General features: G+C 44.2%; 1 protein-coding gene across 2 annotated transcripts in view; it reads left to right on the forward strand.

The window, feature by feature from the left end:
- LOC137437637 (uncharacterized) overlaps nucleotides 1-15781 on the forward strand; it is a 172865-nt gene that overhangs the window by 117523 nt on the left and 39561 nt on the right. The window lies entirely within an intron of this gene.

Genomic DNA, 15781 nt, shown 5'->3' on the forward strand with positions numbered 1-15781 from the left:
TATAGTTAACGATAGGTTCATGTCATTCTACTTGCATTACGCAAAAAAACAAGCGCATGTGGGCGTGGTTTTACGACCAGCCTCGAAAAAAGCACACGTATACAGTTTGTTCAGCATGACCTCATTTTAAGCCTTCCCTCATCCAAAACTAAAACGAAGCAAAAACCCTTTATTTACTTTATGAAAATAGCATTTCTAGACAACATTTAAATCATAACACATTACGCCTAACGTCTATAACTGAACTTTAGGCAATAACAAATCTACTACTTGACATATATAGTGTTGCGGTTTTGGAATAAAGGATAATCCCCCTCGTAGGTAGACACACCACAACATGAAGCCTCACGATAGTTCAGGTATTTCTTAATGAATGTATGCGTAGTCCTTTCCTGTGTTAGTTTTGCGTTGAGTAGGGCAGTCTTTTGGCGCTGGAATTTGGTCGGCCTGAACAAGTCTGGCAAGGCCGAAGGGAGGAGCTGCAGGGGGAGTGGCTGGTAAGCAACGAGCCGCCAATCAGGGCTCGAGGGGAATGGCTTGGCTCTAATACACCAAGTACACCCTTGGCTCTAATAGGTGGTATTGCCCCCTTTGGCAGAAACAACCTCAAGTAGGCGTTTCTTATAACTGTCTACCAGTCTCTGACATCGACTGGGAGAAATTTTTGCCCACTCCTCCATGCAGAATTCTTTCAGCTGTGCGATGTTTGAGGGGTTTCTTGCATGCACAGCTCGTTTCAAATCCCCCACAACATCTCGATGGGATATATATCCGGACTTTGACTTCGCCATTCTAGAACCCTCCATTTCTTTCTTTTCAGCCATTCCTTCGTGGATTTACTGGTATGTTTAGGGTCATTGTCATGTTGCAAGGTCCACCTTTGGTTGAGCTTCAACTCTCTGACAGATGGCCTCACATTATCCTCAAGCACCCTCTGGTACAATGAAGAATTCATAGTGGATTCTATGATGGTGAGCTGCCCAGGCCATGATGCAGCAAAGCTGCCGCAAACCATAATATTTCCACCACCATGCTTGACAGTTGGTGTCAGGTTCTTGTGGTCAAATGCTGTCTTTGGTTTTCGCCAAACACGTCTTCTGGTACTGTGGCCAAATAGCTCTACCTTCGACTCATCTGTCCAGAGCGCATTGTTCCAGAAGTGCTGGTCTTTGCCTAGGTGTTCATTGGCAAACTTTAGTCTTGCCCTGATGTTCTTTCTGGACAGCAAAGGTTTTCTCCTGGCACACCTCCCATGTAGATCAAATTTGTGCAGCCTCCTTCTAATGGTAGACTCGTGCACTTTGACATCAACAGTGGCAAGAGCTACTAGTAGGTCCCGTGATGACATTCTGGGATTCTTGGAGACTTATTTCAGCATCTTGCCGTCTGCTCTCGGGCTGAACTTGCTGGGGCGGCCTGACCTGAACAAGTTGGCAGTTGTTTGGAATCTTCCCCACTTCTAGATGATCTTCCGGACAGTCGAAGGATTGATTTAAAATTGTTTGGAGATCTTTTTAAATCCCTTCCCAGACTCGTAGGCATCTATAACCTTCTTTCTAAAGGCCTCAGAGAGCTCTTTCGATCTAGGCATGGTGACGACGTGCACTTCAACAACAAAGAGCAAACCAAACTAAATGTCTGAGGTTTAAATTAGACAGGTTCCTCCAAGATCCTCTCTAACGATGTTCTAATCATTTGCACCTGAGCTGGTGCATCTGATTCGAATTTTAGGTATTTGAAGTAGTGATAAATGTCGGGGTGTACTTACTTTTCCCACATGCGAAATTTGCATTTGTTTATTTAAATTATACAATGGACTACAAAATGTAAATGTTTCATGATATTTGTTATATTATATCACCTTTATCTGTCAATATTGTTGAAATGAAGATCAAATAGCTGTATGTTGAAATATGTTGAAAATTCAAAACTTTTCATGGGGTGTACTTACTTTTTGACGTGACTGTATGTGTATCTATGTATCATATATATCTACACACACAACACACACACACACACACACACACACACACACACACACACACACACACAGACACACAGACACACAGACACACAGACACACAGACACACAGACACACAGACACACAGACACACAGACACACAGACACACAGACACACAGACACACAGACACACAGACACACACACATATACACATACACACACACTTCACATAGTATATATATATATATATATATATATATATATATATATATATATATATATATATATATATATATATATATATATATATATATATACTGTATATATCATTATAATCGAGCAAACGTATATGGTTATGTCGTTATGTTTATATGCGACGTAAACGTCTTCTTCTTCTTCAAATAAAATTAACACCCTCTTAATTGCCCCTCTTAATTACGTTTAAACTGCTGAGACCTCTCAGACCTTTGATGACCCTTCAGACCACAAAGACCCAAAACACCCTGAAGACCCAAAACACCTTGAAGACCATGAAGACTCGAAACACCCCAAATACCCAAAATACCATTGATGGCCCTGAGGCTCAAAAATACCCTGAAGACCCAAATGTCCCCAAAGACCCAAAATACCCTGAAAATCCAAAAGACCCAAAACACCCTGAAGACCACACCGACCCGAAAGACCCAAAATACCCTTGAAGGCCCTGAAGCTCAAAAAGACCCTGAAGACCCAAATGTCCCCGAAGTCCCAAAAGACCCAAAATACCCTTAAATGCCCAGATGATCCAAAAGACCCTGAAGACCCAAAAGACACTGAAATGGTCGAAGATGCCTATCCCTATGAAACGACGTGTGGTGAGGCGCACAGCACGCTGAGTCACGCTAGTATGTGTGTGTGTGTGTGCGTGTGTGTGTGTGTGTGTGTGTGTGTGTGTGTGTGTGTGTGTGTGTGTGTGTGTGTGTGTGTGTGTGTGTGTGTGTGTGTGTGTGTGTGTGTGTGTGTGTGTGTGTGTGTGTGTGTGTGTGTGTATATGTATATGTATATATATATGTATATATATATATATATATATATTTGTGTATATGTATATATATATATATATATATATATATATATATATATATATATATATATATATATATATTTGTGTATATGTATATATATATATATATATATATATATATATATATATATATATATATAGTATATATATATATATATATATATATATATAGTATATATATATATATATATATATATATATATATATATATATATATATATATATATATATATATATCTATTTGTGTATATGTATATATATCCAAATATATGTGCAGTTCTCCAGCTTTCAATGAGCGCAAGTAATGACGTCACTGCCATGTACATACGCTCTGCCTGTCAAGCTCTCAAGAGAACCCTCTGACAGAGCAGAATTTTGATCTTAGTTCAGATCTAATAATTATCGCTCCCATTAAGGTACAGCACAGCTGGATGGGATACCTTAATGGCGGTTCACCACTGATGGTATGAAATCGCAAAGTGACTGGTATATAACCGAAAGGTTTTCAGAGTCATAAGTGTATGCAGTACTCACTGCGTTGCCCTGATGAGCCCCAAAAAGGGCGAAACCAGGTCGGTAACTGTGAGTTTTACATACACTTATGACAGTATCTGAACTAAGATCAAAATTCTGCTCTGTCAGAGGGTTCTCTTGAGAGCTTGTGTGTGTGTATATATATATATATATATATATATATATATATATATATATATATATATATATATATATATATATATATATATAATTCCAGTAATCTCTGTATGTCTGTATGTCTGTGTGTCTGTGACCGCTGTTTCTCGACAACCACGGGTCCGATATACTTGAAACTTGCCAGGTATATTGCTGGGGACCCGAGGATGTGCCTTTTCAAGGTTTCATATTAATCGGACAAGTAGTTACCGAGCTATGTCCAAAAAACGATTCAACCAATCAGAGAGCAGCGAGTTATCACGTGTGCCGAACGTGGCGAACAGACTCTGCCTCGGACGGCACATTTGAGAGCGTATTCATTTATTTCACGTTGGCAAACTATGTTGCCGCTATGTTGGCGTTAAACTATGTTTTAAAACTAATTAAAACTAATTTGCGATTCTTTCGCTTTCCTGCGCGTTTGTGCACGCTATGGCGATTTCTTTACCAAACTCCGCAAGCCGTTTGCTTTGGACCAAACCATTTCATGTAAATAGAGGGGGGGGGGGGGGGGATTGTCACCGTACTCGCAAGCCGTTCGCTTTGGACCAAACCATTTCATGTAAATAGAGGGGGGGGGGGGGGATTGTCACCGTACTCGCAAGCCGTTCGCTTTGGCTTTGCGAATGGACCAAACCATTTCATGTAAATAGAGGGGGGGGATATAATTTTAGATATATATATAGTACGGGCACGCCCTAGTATATATAAAGCAGTAAAGTATGTTTGTTTGTCCTCTTATAACTCGAGAACTACTCATCGCAGAGAAAAACCAAAGGCATATTCGGAATCAGTATGTCTCAGAGCAACTACAGCACACCTTAAATTTTAAAAAACTTCGGGTTTTAAAATTAGCGTATTAGCACAGAAGCGCTAGCAGAAGAGGGAGGGAATCGAAGGGAGGGAGCGCAGCGCTCCCTCTAGCGCTTCGCAGCACTAGCGCTTCTGTTAGCGTAATGGTGCACAGGCGGTTCTCACTCTTGCGCATGCGCAAATGCGCTGTTCCGATGCTTCATGTTCCTGCAAAGACTTTGGCGCATGCGCAAATGACGACACATGGGCCACTGTATGTTCGTTTAATATGTACACGCTTTGATGGGCGGGGCGTATGGCGTTCATGAAATGGTCGAATGCGGAAGTGCTTGAAGCCGTTGCGAGCGACTCGCACGATCTCTTGTCATGGTCCACAAGATTATCACAGAGACGTGCAGCTTCCAGCATTACGAGATATGATCGAGACCTAACTTTTGAGACCGGTCCCAGCCTTCTAGGCCCCGTGGTTGGTTCAGACGACCCCGACAAAGGACGTGTTGGATTTTATCGCGAGCCGATTCGAGCGCCGACGTGCCGGCGAACAAAACCAGTCATATCTTTTTAACGCGTGGTTCGATTTTTACAAAATAAACTTTTTCTTGAAGGGCTGAACCGTGCGCTCACAACGATACCGAGTTTGACCCTGGGAGAGCCGTTTTGCGCCGGCAAAGGCGCCTTGTTTTCCGTGATGACCATGTCGTGCTGCATAGATTACCATAAATTATAATATATTACCGGCGGCGCGTTCCGTGACGTCACGGCTCACTTAATTGCAATTATCTCTGGGATTCCTTGGCCGAATCGTACCAACTTCTATCTATCTATAATTCCAGTAATCTCTGTTTGTACGTTTGTCTGTGACCGCTGTTTCTCGACAACCACGGGTCCGATATACTTTTAACTTGCCAGGTATATTGCTGGGGACCCGAGGATGTGCCTTTTCAAGGTTTCATATTAATCGGACAATTACTTACCGAGCTATGTCCAAAAAACGATTCAACCAATCAGAGAGCAGCGAACGATCGCGTGTGCCGAACGTGGAGGACACACTCTGCCTCGGATGGCACATTTGAGAGCGTATTCATTTATTTCACGTTTGCAAACTATGTTGGCGTTAAACTACGTTTTAAAACTAATAAAAACGAATTTGCGATTCATTCGCTTTCCTGCGCGTTTGTGCACGCGATGGCGATTTCTTTACCAAACTCCGGAAGCCGTTCGCTTTGGACCAAACCATTGCATGTAAATAGAGGGGGGGGGGTTCTGTGGTCGTTGCGAATGGACCAAACCATTCATGTAAATAGAGGGGGGGGGGATTGTCACTGTACTCGCAAGCCGTTCGCCGTTCGCTTTGGCGTTGCGAATGGACCAAACCATTTCATGTAAATAGAGGGGGGGGATATAATTTTAGATAGATATATAGTACGGGCATGCCCTAGTATATATAAAGCAGTAAAGTATGTTTGTTTGTCCTCTTATAACTCGAGAACTACTCATCGCAGAGAAAAACCAAAGGCATATTCGGAATCAGTACGTCTCAGAGCAACTACAGCACACCTTAAATTTTAAAAAAACTTCGGGTTTTAAAATTAGCGTATTAGCGCAGAAACGCTAGCAGGAGAGGGAGGGAATCGAAGGGAGGGAGCGCAGCGCTCCCTCTAGCGCTTCGCAGCGCCAGCACTTCTGTTAGCGTAATTAGCGTATTTCGGAACGTTAAGTTTTCAACTTCATTATTCGGAATCAGTACGTCCCAGAGAAACTTCGTAATGTTAATTTTTCAACTTCATCCGATTGACATGGGACCAACGGCATGTGACAGAGAGTGAAACATACATGCTACATTTATTTGACGACAATGAGTTCCGACTTCCGGGTTCGTGCCGCCAGCCCTGTTAGGCGCCTCTTGCGGCACACAGGGAATTACCAGTGAACTGGTACTCAATTTGCCGACCTCGGTAGGATGACAGGCTGAGTCAACCCCCCTGGTGTTAAGGGGGAGGAGGAGGGGAGGGGGGAGAGGAGGGGAGGGGAACGGGTTTTAGGGGGGAGGGGGAGGGGGGGAAGGGGGAGAATATATATATATAAATAATTTCGAAACACACCTAGTCACAAGTGTGCCTCATTGACCGGGTTCTCAGCATCATCCCGTTTCGGCTCTTCAACCTCTACGGTCAGCTAAGGTGGGCCAGCAGCGGCGCATACGCCTCCACATGCAGCAGCTACACCCGGATGCATACATACCCTCACCCCCAGCCAGTGAGAACACAAACTGCAACAACAAAACCACCTCCACTCCCAGAATCCACAGCCCCTCATCCACTCACTCCCACACCAAAAAAACAACAACAAAAAACAGCAACCGATTATCACCCTTATAACATGCATCACTCATGCAAAACCACACACACACACACACACACACACACACACACACACACACACACACACACACCATTCACACATCTCCATTTCTCTTTCGCGCTCAGTCACTACCCCTTTTGAATGGATTAAACCACCACCCACAACCTTAACCTACACCGTTCAACGTGCCTCCATAAACTTCCTCCATATCCAAAGTGAGCCTTTCAAGACAACCTGGGCAACTGTGTCACACATCCTCCTTTTTTCTCCAAGCCAAGCAAGAAATGTAGAAAAGGAATTGCCAATATGCCCTCCACACCCCACCTCAAATGGCTGACGCGAAACTTGCCAACCCTTCTCCCGGCACTCTGCCTCCAGCTCACTGTACTTTCCTCTCTTCCTCTCGTGCACCTCCTCCATGTTCTCTTCCCAAGGTACAGACAATTCCCCTCAGATGGCCTGTCTTGTTGCACCTGACCAGATGACAATGTCAGGCCACAACCTTGTCACACAGACCTCCTCTGGGAATACCAATTGTGGCTTTTGGTCTGCCACCACCTGCCAATCACAAGCATCTGACAGCCCTCTTTCTCTCCACCTCCTCCTCTTTCCACCTCTTACCACTTGGCCCTCTGACAAACAACACCTCTCCCCCATTGGTCTGCTTCTCCACTCTTCCTTCTCTCTCTCTCTCTCGATCTCAGCACCTCTTTTTGCACCATCTGCACGACCACCGCCAGCACCTGATCATGTTGCCACTTGTATCTTCCTGCTGCCAATGTTACTGAGCATGCACTCAGTGCATGCTGCACCGTTCCCAAACCTCCACACTAAGAACATCTCTCCTCCTGCAACAACCCCCACAATCTCAAGTTTACTGGTGACGGAAGCACACCATACATTGTCTGCAACAGGAAACTCAACAATATTAGCTCCATCCTCCAAATCTCTTGACACTTCAATGTCCTCCCCCGCACACCCGCACACCTTCCCACCTATTCCAAGCACCTTGCTGTGCCTGTCTGACTGCTTTCACATATCTTCCCTCCTCCTACTCATTTCTTCTCACCTCCCTCTCAACCATCTTCCTCCTCTCTTTCACACATGCCTTTCCCCATCACTCATGCTTCATCCACCCCAAGCCATGCTTTCGTGCTGTATCATCCCCATGACCTCCTCCTGTTGCAACCGCTCCTCCATCTCATCCACCTTTGCTCCTGCATTCCATTTCCGACTTCCTTTCTTCTCTGGGAGAGCATTATTTACCACTGCATCACTTGAATCCTGCAACATCATGAACTCCCGCACCCTCACCACCTTAAACTCCTCGGTTAATGATGTCAAGGGAAACTGGAGTTTTCCACCCTGACCATGAAAGGCAATGTTCGTCAAACAGCATGGCACTCCCAACCACCTCCTCACAAACCCGCTCACCATAACCTCCATCCTCTCTTCATGCCCAATCGCAATATCATAAATCATCAATGGCCACAATACTCGTGGCGTCAATCCAAACTTCAAACACCACACCTTCATCTTACCTGGCAAACCACATCCATCAATCCTCTTCAAATCTCTCAAAAGCTTGTTTCTGACCTCCTCCACTCTTCCCACATCATTCAACTCCACTGTATACCATCTTCCCAAACTCTTCACAGGGGCCTCCACCAATGATGGAACCACCTCCCCTCCCAGCTCAAACCTGTGCATGTTATCCACCACTCCTCGTCTCACTACCACACTCCTCGACTTTCTTGCTTTAAATCTTATTCTTGCCATGTATATATATATATATATATATATATATATATATATATATATATATATATATATATATATATATATATAGTTACGGATCTCTCCGTCGGCCTTTTTCCCCTTATCAAGGGGGGATCAACCCCCTTGTCTTTGACTGACAGACGTGAGTCCTGAAGTTGCACAGCTACCCCCGAAGAGGCAGGTGCACAACCTCGTTCGTACCGCGGACAGATGTTAATTGCCGAGCGGTTTAGCAACCGGAAGAGACTAGACCCGATTCCGAAACGTTGGCCAAATCGTGCCACAGGTGTCCAATGAGGGAAATCACAAAGACGACGGATGTAAGGGAAAGAAAGGCAAGGTAGGAAGAACAAATCTAATTTATTATTATTATTTACAAGACCAAAAGAACCAAGGAGAATGGGAAGATAAGAAAATAACGACAGAAAGAGGGACGGACGAGAAGGACACAGTGCAACACTAGCTTACCTATTGCAGTCTTACTTAACCCCAGGGACAAGACAAAAGACAGACTACGAGCACATTTATACGGGGGATGATGGCAGGAACGAATGCTGGAGGTGGATGGCTGGAGGGAGAGGAAGGTCCAATGGGAACTGGGTCACGGTCGGGCCGGGAGCGGGCAGCCGCCGTTCCTCCGTGGCCACGGTTGGCACCGCCGTCAACGCCCAAGCTGCGGTCATGCAAGCTGCCGCGGTACGAGCTCCGCTGGTTCAAGTTGCTGCTGCTGTTCGAGCTCCGCTGGTTCAAGCTGCTGCTGCTGTTCGAGCTCCGCTGGTTCAAGCTGCTCCTGCATACCGCTGCATCGCGTACTCTCCAAAGGCTTCTTATTGCTCATCCGCCGCGTGCTCCCCAAGGGCTTATCTGCCGCCTCTCTCTCTAAAGGCTTGCGCGGGCGCTTTTATATCGCGCCTCGCGATCAACCTGCGCCACACCCGTGCTGGTATCTCACCAGTCCTGATTGGTGGGTGGGGGCTCGCTGGCTCCACCTTCCGATGACGATGGCGGAGACACATCTTTCTTCTCCGAAATTACCTCGTGGCTAATGGTAGAGTGCAGTTGGCAATTTCTGACAAATGGGGAATTGGAAGGGAATCTACCTTATTTCACTTCGGTGCAATGCAGTGTCAATTAATGGAAGACAGAGCCTTAAACTAATACACATAAGAAGGAGATAACTACTGAAAAGGGAAATCTATGATTTGCTACGTGATTGTATATGGACTAACTAAGGGACGACCTTTGACCTTTACACACAACACGGAGGGTGATATTTACACACAAAAAAAACACAATTCTCAAATCCACAACACTATATATATATACACACACAGGGTGTTTCAAAAAGAGTGATGCTACTTTAAACGTTGATTTACAAAGAAACAGAAACCTCAGGAACGTGAACTAAACATTTCTTGAAAGCTTATGACATGGTATTTTCTATCACTGATTGCTATTGCAGTACGTCACTGCTAGAGTTAGAGAGAACCCAAGGTCTGAAATTGGCATTTATGCAAAATCCCTGTAATTGAGGTTCTCGATGTGTGCCCCTCCTCTTAGGCCCTTTTAGGTATCTCTCAGTGATCTCAGGTGTTTCTGCCCCTCAGAAAATGTTGTTGTGGTTGTTGATGACACCGATCAAGTGGAAATGAGCTTCATCACTGAACCACATCAGGTTGATCCAGTTTGGCTAGCATCAAGTCAGTTTGGGCTTTGTTTGGGATCCAGTTTGGGCTCCATCCTGTCACTGAGCCAATTGCACATATCGAGTCTCCTTTTCCTGTCACCTTGACTCAGTTTATGCCTAATAGAGATTATGTATGGGGAAAGCTTCAGTTCCTTGGTGAGATACGCCAGACTGATGTTGGTTTGATGCCCAGTTCCTGGGAGCACCGGCGGTGGGACTTCTTGGGACTGTCCACTGCAGAATCCCGCATGGCGTCAATGTTTTATTGGCTCTTGGTTACTGATGCTAGCCTGCCACTGTTGCCCTTGCTCTGGTTGTACACTGTACCCTTGTGCTCAAAATGTTTCACAATACGTTGAATGGCACCATTTGTGGGTACATCACGTGTTCTGAGGTCGTATTCCCGGCAGAACCTCCGGCGGGTGTCCACATATGATTTCGTCTCATACCACAGAGCCACCACTTTTGTCTTCTGCTCCACTGTAAATGACATCGTTGAGCTACGGAGCTAGAAATCCCAGGGAACAAATACCACGATAACCTCACCAAACTCTGAAAAGGAAAATGGTATAGGTCAAAAACCAAAGAAATGGCAGGAAGTCAAAGTTGTATCAATCTTTTTGAAACGCCCTGTTTATATATATTGATTTTGATTTCTTGATTTATTTGATTTCTTGATTTCTTGATTTATATATATATGTATATTTATTTATTGATTTATATATATATGTATATTTATTTATTGATTTATATATATATGTGTATTTATTTATTGATTTATATATATATGTATATTTATTTATTGATTTATATATATATATTTGGCCTCATTGTGTTGTCGCTAATAATAATACATTAAATTGATATATATGGGAAAATTACATGTCCAGACCAGGGATCGAACCCAGGTCCTCTGGAAAACCATACCAGTGCTCTGCCATCTGAGCTTTCTGGGGGACGCGGCAACTCTATCTGGCCATTTTCCCACATATATCAATCTAATTATTTAATCCTGTTCATTAATCTAATAATATTAGATTGTAAATACAGTATTCTGTAATAAATAAATGAATAAATTTTTTTTTTTACTATTATCACATCAGTAAGTATTAACCAAAACGTGAAATATGTGCAAACATCAATAAATAGAATAGTTGCTCTCACTTCTCCTTTGTGGCAGCAGTGAGATACGAGGTGGGAGGAGGCTCATCCTGTTGCAAAACGTCGGCAGGGCAAAGTGGTGGTTGTTTCAGGACATGTGCATGCAGAACAAACGATGGTGGTGGTTGCATTTACCTAGTGGGTGCTGCGTGTTTTGTTTTGTTGGAGGGTTTTTTATTACTATTGGTTTTTTGTTGTTGTTTTTTTTTTTTAAAGTAGATCTTTTCTCCAGGACAATATGACGAATCGTGTGCATGTGCGCGCATGCTTAAGGCTCTGTGGGCTAAACAGTTGCATGGCCTTCTCCTGTTCGGCATGAGCATAACAGAGCTACAGTCGGCCCCCTACATCTCTATAGACTTTTACTGCAGCCAATACGGGGAAGATAATGAAATTCTCAATTTTATAGACCAGTCCATCCTCTGCTAAGGTCAATTCAGGTCTGATCAAGCTGTGCGAGGCACCTTTGCCTAGTTTTGATGGGACGAAGAGGCAACCATTTCCAGACGCATGACTACCTCGCCCCCAAGAGTCCTTGAGCCGAGGGGAGCACCTGTTCTTTAAAAGCAGGCCAATCAACTGTGCTTGAGCCAGGTGACCAATGGGCATGCCTGATTACTTCATGCGAGGGACTGTTTTGTATACCAGGTTTTAGGGGAGAAATAACAGTTGAGCCAGGAATCCCTAGTGAGGTCCACGTGCAGTTTCCCTTGGCTTCTCTCCAGGAGTCCAGAACAGAACTCCATACCAGAGCATCGCCGAGGATTCCTTGGACCCTCCCAGAGGAAGGAGGAATGGGTCCCACGATCCTGGGGATGCAAACAGAGTTTGCCCAAACCAACGAGACACACCTCTCAGCATGTCAAGCAAAGCAAAACTGTGGCCTGTTCATCCGAGCAAATCGAGGCAAAGGCGCCTCACTCTGCTCAACCAGGCCTGAACCTCCCCATTTCTTCCCCTTCCCCCTTACCCCCTGTATTTTCTAACCCTTTTATTGGTCCCCTACCGGTGTACACCGGAGGGGACTATAGGTTTGCACGCCGTCCCTCTGTCCGTCTGTCCGTCAGTCCGTCCGTCCGTCACGCAAAGAACAGTTTTCCGGACCTTTTTTCTAAACGCTTAATGCTAATGATTTCAAACGTGGCACATGGTTTCCTCATTATAAGTTACAGATCAAGTTCGAACTTCACGACGTTTCAATCATTTTTAACAAAGTTATGGCACTTTGAACTTTGGGAATTCTGATGATCCTTAACTCGGTCCCATTTTCAGTTTTAATTTCCTTTAAAAAAGATTTTCTCTGCAATAATAGGACCGATTGAGATCAAATTTTCACCATATGAGGGACTCGGTCTGTAGAATATTTTAATGGTAATTATGACGTCAAAGGTCACGTGGTTCGGCCGCTATATTGTTTTTCGTGAAAACACGAAAACCCCTTTTTCTCTGCAACGGCTGAACAGATCGAGGCCAAGCTTTGCAGGCAGAATCGCATACCCATGACGAACAAAAAAGTCAGCGAGCATGATGTCATGCGTCACATGGTTTCAGAGTTATGACGTTTTAAAGCACGAACCTTGAAAACCGAGCTCCTCCCTCATTTTTGACCCAATCAAGGGGAAACTTCACAGATCTGTTCAGCATGTCAGTCTACTAAAATGTCATTTTTGAATTTGCGATAGGGCACGTGGTTTGGCAGACATCGTTAATTAAACGAAAATATTTTTAAAATGGATATCTCTTGTTTATTGTCGAGGTCTCCTCAAGCCGCACCGCGCGCCCTCAGCCTCATCTCGCGAATGGCAACAGCGTGACACAGCGCGCGCTTTCTGGAGGGGCGGAGCCAAGCCGAGCAACATATATACAGATTTGGCATTTAATATGGAATTTTTTTTTTTCTTGACTTGGGTTTACTTTCTTAACTCAGTATATCAATCTGGTGAGTTTCTTTTACACTTTGGTGATTTATTTGTTAAAAGAACCATGTCACTGATTGTCTGTCGCAGCAAGAAGTCAACAACGGGATTATATCACAGGTGGCGTGGCAAAATGTACGGACAGGTGCATTTGATGATTGGCTTCACAGTCGGGTATACAAGGGTTGTTGCGTTCTGTATTTGTGTAAAACAACTGCTGCATATCTCCAAAAGTTATTGCCGCTTCCTCTGGAGATGGTCCGTCAACTCGACAATGCTGTTTGTCATGGAGTGGTGGCTTTACGAAATTACGGCATGAAACAGCGTGCTATTGCTCGGCAGTATGGCATCACTCAAGGTCAGGTGTCAAAGATCCTTAAACGAAATGCTCAGAGGGGTGTCCTTACTCCAATACCAAGGCCAGGACGTCCCCGCAGAACCACAAGGAGGGATGATCGCCAGCTGCACCGGTTAGTCCGCAATGGCCATACCAATTCAGCTAATCGGCTTCGGGCTGAGTGGCAGCAACTGACAAATGTGCCTGTATCCAGAAGGCTAGTCAACCAACGACTGGTTCAAGCAGGCTATCGTGCCAGGTGTCCCCTGAGAAAGCCATGCCTGACCAGACAACACCGCCAGCGCCGATTGCAGTGGGCCAGAGAGCACCGTCAATGGCAGCCAGGACACTGTAATCACGTGATCTTCAGTGACGAGTCCAGATTTCTGGTCTATCGTCAAGATGGCTGCATCCGAGTGCGCAGACAAGTGCATAAAGCCTACAACAAAGATTGTATAGTGCCAAGAGTCCAAGCTGGAGGTGGTGGGGTGACCGTTTGGGCTGCTTTTCATGCAGGGGGCAAAACTGACCTGGTTCTGAATGGAAACCTGAACCAGTTCAAGTACAGGGCCATTCTGGAAGAAACATTGCTTCCATTTGCTCGTGCAGCCTTTCGAGGAAACTTTGTCTTCCAAGATGACAATGCACGGCCTCATCGTGCTCGCATGATCCAACACTTTCTTGCTGACCGTGGTGTAGAGCATATGGAGTGGCCAGCCATGTCCCTGGATATGAATCCGATGGAGAACTTGTGGGCAGAATTAACGCGTCAAATCGACCACTTGGACCAGCAGCCGACCTCTGTGCGTGAATTGCAGCAGACTATTGTCACTGCATGGCAAGCGATTCCTGTCCAAACTTTGGCAAATCTCGTGAACAGCATGCCTCAACGTGTACGTGCTCTCCTGAATGCTCGTGGGGGTTACACGAAGTACTGAACTGTAATTTTACTGTCCGTAATCCCAGTCGTAATTTAACTTTTGTTTTTGTTAAAAAAGAATTTGGCTAATGTGCAAAATAAAGAAATACTTCTGGAAAACGTACAGAAGTTTAACACTACTGTCCATGAATTGAGTTCGATATCAGTTTACATCACTTTCAAGGATCAATTTATTTGTTTCGAAATGTCAAATGTGGTTTTTGTTTCTTTTAAAGGTCACATTAACAAAATCTAGAATAATTTCAACATAATTCCAATGAACTTTTGCTTCTAAGACATCTTGAAAAGTAAGTTCACCCCCACAAAAAAAATATTCCATATTAAATGCCAATGCATTGATCGTGAACCGGAAAATATAATAAATTACTGATATTTAGCGACTCGAAAGGTTCTTTATCAACAAGTTATTTTCTCGTGCTTCTGCTGACCAGTCTGCAATGTGTATAAATCGAAGTCCCGAGTGCGAATCACAGGTGAGCCCGTCCTGAGGTAATTAGCGATTGGGAACGATTCAGAACCTGTGGATAAATAACCCTTAGTAATTTCCCCAACAGTTTTCCGGACGACAGACTGCCGGTAGGGGACATGTATTGCAGCGCAATACTCAGAATGCTTGTTTTGTGTGCTTTCTGCCCCTGTTTCAATTATCCATTTTGCGAAGCCTTGTTTTTAATACCTTCTCTTCTGGTGGTTGTGGGATCGATCGCTTCTCTCTGCAAGAAAATGTTACCAGCGGTTTATATGTGTGAGTTATGGGTTAAGGTGTGTGCAACCAAATTGAGAATAATAAGGCTTCCCAAGCCACCATTTGGCACACTCCAGTTGAAATTGAGGCCATCGCCAGGTTCTAGTCCTGTAGGGTTGGAATGGTGTTCGTTACAAAATGTATGTATGGATTGTCAACTGAACCAAAAGCAGCAGATGAATAAAAATCGTCAGTAAACTGTGGTCAGCAGGAGACATGTATATCACTGGTTGTTTAAACTACAGGTAAGGTGTCGAGGGTCAATCGCAGGTAAAATGTCACAAAACCTGAAAGATTTATGGAACTGAATGTTTTTTTTGTTTTTT

Source organism: Myxine glutinosa, chromosome 12 (assembly GCF_964187855.1).
Source record: "Myxine glutinosa chromosome 12, kmMyxGlut1.1, whole genome shotgun sequence".
NCBI lineage: Eukaryota > Metazoa > Chordata > Myxini > Myxiniformes > Myxinidae > Myxine > Myxine glutinosa.